We start from the raw sequence: 5,814 nt of genomic DNA, 5'->3' as shown, positions 1-5,814 counted from the left end.
CACACAACCAGACCAAATGATCCTTCACCCATTTGTTCGGAACAGGCGCTCGAGTCCTCGTGTCTGCCGGGGATTGTTCTCATGAGCATGAGAGAGCCAAGGACGGGTCCTTGTGTTCAGTTGCTTTCACTAGACTGGCTGGAGAGAGGCGCGGATCTCGAAGCAATAACAGAGCAACCACACCCCATGGCGGCGAGTCACAGCCTGCGTCAGCTGCGAGAGAATGTTCTGGGTGTTAGCCAAAGCGGCCAGAGAAGGTGCCTCCTAGGAGAACGTGTTTCAGCTGAGGAACAATGATGAGAAAGATCTCGCCTCAAGGACACAACCGGTAGAGAGCCAAGCCCCAAAGAAGGTTCAAGGTGGCAGGTGCATGGACACCAAGTAGACCCTGACCGGCCTGGGATCTGGGAGCTGGGTGAGCGCAGGGCCTGTAGATGCCGCCCCGGCCTCCTGCCCCCCCGGAGCAGGCCCACCGTGGGTCCCTTGAGACCAGACTCCCGCCTGGACACTGTGAAGCTCCTCCAGGCTGGATGATGAGTGACACTCTCCTGCCTTCTGTGTGAGCCGCTTAACCCACTTGTCCAGGACCCTCGGGGCCGGAAAACCCTCTGCAGCTGGCAGAGACACAGGCATCTGCTTCCCACCACCTCCCCCCACCCCACTCGCCCCCAGGGAGGACGTGGTCAGGCTGGTTTCTTTGGGAGACATGCTCACCCCGGACACTCAGCACCCGCGCCCGCGTCAGGCCTGGGGACGCCCTGGCGGGTGGCCGCTCTGCCCCGGGGGCCTGGTGAGATCAAGCCCTGTGCCCACTTCTTAACAGCGGCAAGTGGGACTGGGGCTGAACTCTTGAGGTTTTCCTTTTTGTTGTTATTTTTCACGCCTTCTCCTGATGATGAGGAGGAGTTTACAGACTGATTATTTGCATATTTTTAATGTTTTTCATCATGTGTGAATAATTTCGCAGCTGGTGCGAACCCTTGGGTGATTAAGCCCTCTGCAGATTAGCCTGGAAATCCTGGCTTCGGCGTCAGTCACAACAAGGGCTAATTACCTCCCCGTTAATGTTCTCGACAGAAGTTGCGAAGTGACGCGTCTTGGGAGACCCGGCGCGCGGTCGTGTTCTGTGGCATCTCCCTCTGTCTGTCTCCGCCCTACTTCTGGGTCGTCAGGCTGATGGGAGCTCAGGCTGCACCTGCTGAGACAGAACAGGCTCGGCTTCCTTTGGGCCGTTCTAGAATCCGGCCTGGGTCTCCCGCTCTGGGGGCCACTGGGGACCAGCGGCCGGAGCAGAGGCTGAGAGTCAGAGAACGATGGGGGAGACCAGGATGCCTCAGGAGAGGCGCCCTCGCGTCACAGCGCCGGGGGTTCCATGTTCTGGGGGTTCCATGTTCTGGGGGTTCCATGTTCTGAGGGATCCACTGCAGTGGCTTCTCCAGACTCAGCGCATTGAGAACCTCCCTGGAACACACGAGGACACCGCAGTTCCCAAAGCGCTGTCTGGCCCCCGGGAGGGAAGAGGGGAAGTGGGGGGCACAGGACCCGCAAACATTGTGGAAGGAGGAAAATCTCTTAGAGTCTCAGTTGCAGACTGGGTGTCCTCCTGCCCAGCCTCACACTGGGCCACCGAGCAGACTGGGGTGACTTTGTTTTTCTACTTTTTTCAAGTGGGAAGGTCCCCGAGTTGGCTCACCGAGCCGGCCGGGTAGCAGGGAGAGGAGTCAGCATGGGGAGCAGGACCCCCCTCCTGGCCAACGTCCCCAGCATTAGTCGCGCAGGTGCCTGAGGGGCGAGCGGGGCTTGGCCCGGGAAGGCTCCGCAGACACGCGGGGGGAGGCTGGGCGCGGCCCTGAGGCCACCGCGTGCGCTGGCCCAGCAGCAGCGCAGACCAGGTGCCCAAGGCCAGTCCTTCCATTTCCCGGCGTCGCCCAGAATGACCAGCTGGGGGTTCCCTCCTGGGAGTAGGATGAAGCCGCCCAGCATTGCCCCGCCGCCTGGAGACACGGCGCTCTTGCTGCGCACCTGGCTTCTCAGAGTCCACGTCAGTGAGTTCATGAAGAGTTTTCCTTTCTGTTTCTGACGTCTTTCACTTAACCTTGTCCTCCGGGGTCATCCAGGTTGTTGCACATGATAAGATCGCCTTTTCCCTAAGGCCGAATATTATGCCATATTACACACGTGGTGCCCTATGTAGCATTATTATATGGTAGCCTGTACTTCCAACACACACATGCGTGCACACGTGTCCCTGTGGGGGAAGGTATCAGCTGGTGGACGTGGTTGTTCCCACACCTTGTCTATCGTGACAGTTGCTGCAGAAACCCGTTGGTGCACATATTTCTTTGAGGTGCAGATTTCACTTCTTTGCCTCTGTCCCAGCAGACCGATCAGTGGGACACATGTTAGCTCCATTTTGAGTATTTCGAGCAACCTCCATACTGTTGTCCACAATGGCTGAACCAATTAACAGTCCCACCAGGAGCGCACGGAGGTTCCCTTTTCTCCATGTCCTCGTCAACATTTGTCATCTTACATAGTTTTGAAAATAACTCCCTCGCAGGCGTGAGGTGATAGCTCATTGTAGTTCTGACTTGCTGCTTGGGTGTAGGCTCACACCGATGGCTCAAAAAGAGCTGCAACGCTGGTGTCTCTGACACCGCCAACTGGAGGTGACTGGCACCACTGACCAGTGCTGACCTGCACTGCTGACAGGTGACCAGCTCACTGTGTCTGGCCACCTTTGAGAGCTGCCAGACAGCTGCTCTTGCTGCTAGTGTCTCTGTGGCTGTCCGGTCTGGTGTCTGGTGCTGTCTAGCCTGACCTAGAGACTGTTGCTGTGGCTGCTGCAGCATCATCTTGCTGGCCCCACCGGTGAGCACCTCCGGCTGCCACCATGAGTTGGACCCCAGCCCACTGCTGACCACGTGCCACCCGCTCCAGGTCCCACTTGACAGAACACCACCACCTTGCTCGAAGAGCAGCCTTTGTTTGGGACAACCGGAGCCTGGACTCCCTCTGGGGCGAGAGACCTGGCCACTGGTGGCCATGGAGACTCTCGTTTCTCTCATCTCCTGTTTGTTAAATAAACCCCATTGTTGCTGCTCCCCGGGCCTGAGTGATGGTGCAGTTGTCAGTGCACAGGTGAGACCCCACAGGGCAGTGACCTGTCCCCACCTTGGCACTTTTTCACGAGGGCCCTGTTTCTCATATTCTGGGGTGTTAGGGAGAATGGGGGGCATCACCCACCCACAATAGCTATTAGTGCTTCAGCATATCCAGGTATATCAGCGGTGTGGGGACCAATCACGCTGGCAGCACCGGGGTGTCTGCTCCTGGGGCCGACATCACACCCACGCAGGCACCGCCATCAGGGATGAACCTTGGTGTAGCCCCACATTTCCACGTTGAGGAATTCATGGATATCATGCGGGTCACCTCAGGTTTCCTCCCTCGAGCACAGTGTGCCCCATGCCCTAGGGTGCCACTTCCCCAGTGTCCTTTAAGCTCAGATCGTGCCTGCCGCAACCCTTCTGGAATTCTCTGCCGTGTTTGCCTTTAGCATTTCAAATTGCGTTTCACAATTACACGCTTCAACATCCCATGCCTGAAAGGTTGCTTTGCGGAAATTAAATTATAACACCACCGTAAATCTCTAATTATCTGAAAATGTGCTGCTCTTATGCTCTGGTTTTATGAACTTTTAAAAACACTCCACTAAAACTTTACGGTAATGCCGTCTACATCATGAAGCTTATTTTAGGATGGAAAACCGTGTGAAAATATATGATCTATAAAATTATCTGCCACAGGTGTGACTGCAGCGTCACACTAGCACTGCAATGCTGGTTCAACACACTCAGACCTCAAACATGTGGGAGGCTCCAGCACCCAACTCAGCAGCCACCCCAAGGTGAGATTGTTAGGTGACAGCTTGATGGACACAGAGAAGTGACCTCCACCCAGTAACAACACGGAGAGCAAACGCTGTGTGTGACTCTCTATGATTTTTTTTTAAGATTGATTTATTTATGCATACAAGAATTGGGGTGTGGGAGGGAGAGGATTTACCAAAGACAGAGTAGGGAGCAGAACAGACGGAGCCACTGAAATCCACTGCTGAGGGGAGCAGCGGGCGAGACCAGAGAGGTCTGCTCTGCCGTATGCGTCAGCTCCCTGCCTAGGGATCGAACTCAGGCCACGGTGACTGCTGACAGCTTGATAGCACTGAGATTTTAACCCCTACACTACCAGGAAGGCCCGACATTTTTTTCTGCTGTAAAAATACAGAATGTGAGAAACAGGGCCCTCATGAAAAAGTGCCAAGGTGGGGACAGGTCACTGTCTTGTCTAATTAATAAATTAGAACTCATGTTGTAGGTACCAGGTGATGTTAGTGGGGGGATCTGGCAATGCAAAGAGAAAAACATGCATCTGAATGATAGTGATGTGACGGTATATTTAGAATTCTATTGACAAGTTGTCTAGGCTGGCGATTCTCACTATAAACACACTCTCTGATTTTTTTATTCATTTGTTAAAATAAATGCAGCAGAAGTTGTTATTAACGAGGTAGAAAAATATCATTACCTGAGGACTTTGGAAATCCTAGGCCAAAGACAGAGAAGTAAACAATGATTCATTTACTATTCTATCAAATCGCTTTTGGGATAAAGGTTAAATAATGTTTGTAGCTTAAATAAACTGCTTGAAATCTCCTGGTTAACCAAGCTAACCGAAGCTGTTTCGGAAAAGCGTTTGTTTATTTTCATCTTGATGACAAACCTTTTCAAATAGCGCAAGCCAAGACTTTATTTAGCCAAAACCAGGGAGAGACGAAACACTTATTTGTGAAAACTGACATAAATAGGACTACATGTCATGTAATGAAATATGAAAATGTCTTCTCTGTCTTCACAAAATAAACACGTGAAGTCTCATCAAGGACTGAAAAGCCTTGTTCACCACCTTTTAAGAGAACAGACTCCAGAGATTCCAGAACAATGAAGCCATTCCCGGCGGGATGACGGTGCGCGTGAGTGACAGCGGGATGACGTTGGCTCCCTGCAAAAGGCAGTGAAAGTGGGACCTCCTTAGACAACACCTGGTCCTGAGCAAATGCTACCATTTCGGTGTAACAGAACATGTTTTCAGGATGAAAAGAGGACGGAAGTGCCAGGCATGTAATTCTGTTGTAATAATATTTTTTGATTAAATATTAAAGTGGGTTTGAAATTTTATTTTTAATTCCCCATTTCCTGCTTTTTGACAGTGTCACTGTCCCCTTTTCCAGCCCATGAAGTGGTCCCTGGGAAGTAGCTCCCCAGGAGTGTCCCCCCAGCCGGTCTCAGCTGGGTGGGGCTGGGCCTGCTGCTGTCTGTTGGGACTCGGTGGAAGGGATGGTATCACCTCTCTGCTCCTCACTGTGGACTCCCCAGCCCCCCTTGCTCTCAGGATATTGTCTCGGCACCTAGAGTTCCTGCTGGTCAAGCTAAAACGTAGAGTCCGTTGGCAGAGGGTATGGCGAAACCCCGGTACTGAGGTCTCTCCCCACTGAGATTCTGACAACCACTGCCTGAGAGTTTGGGGCCACACACAGCACCCCGCCTTGCACCAGGCCTGACCTTCGGCAATTCCACAATACTTCAGTCCTTTCTTAAACCCTTTCTACCCAAAATGTTCCCTGGGCCTTCTGCTAGCCTCCTGAATGCTGCCATCCAGGAATAAAATGCGATACCTTGAGCTGTGGAAATTTTGGAGTTACTGGTAAATACTCATTCTCACCACACTCAGCACTGCTTTTGGCTGAGTGTTTTG

The 5,814-nt window shown here is 52.8% G+C and overlaps 1 long non-coding RNA gene across 2 annotated transcripts; it reads left to right on the top strand.

The window, feature by feature from the left end:
• The first annotated feature begins 1,417 nt into the window (after window positions 1-1,417).
• On the top strand, window positions 1,418-5,171 carry LOC119261038 (uncharacterized). Of its 2 annotated transcripts, none has more exons than XR_008549346.1 (3): window positions 1,418-1,640; window positions 1,966-2,045; window positions 4,933-5,171. It is a non-coding gene; the product is annotated as an uncharacterized LOC119261038 (long non-coding RNA). The 2 variants fall into 2 exon arrangements; XR_008549347.1 differs by lacking the exon at window positions 1,418-1,640 and adding an exon at window positions 1,750-1,778.
• The last annotated feature ends 643 nt before the right edge of the window (window positions 5,172-5,814 follow it).

Source organism: Talpa occidentalis, unplaced genomic scaffold, assembly GCF_014898055.3.
Source record: "Talpa occidentalis isolate TD23 unplaced genomic scaffold, MPIMG_talOcc4v2.1 talOcc4.6, whole genome shotgun sequence".
Lineage (NCBI taxonomy): Eukaryota > Metazoa > Chordata > Mammalia > Eulipotyphla > Talpidae > Talpa > Talpa occidentalis.
The sequence above is the reverse complement of the archived record's forward strand: the minus strand, read 5'-3'. Positions and strand labels throughout refer to the sequence as shown.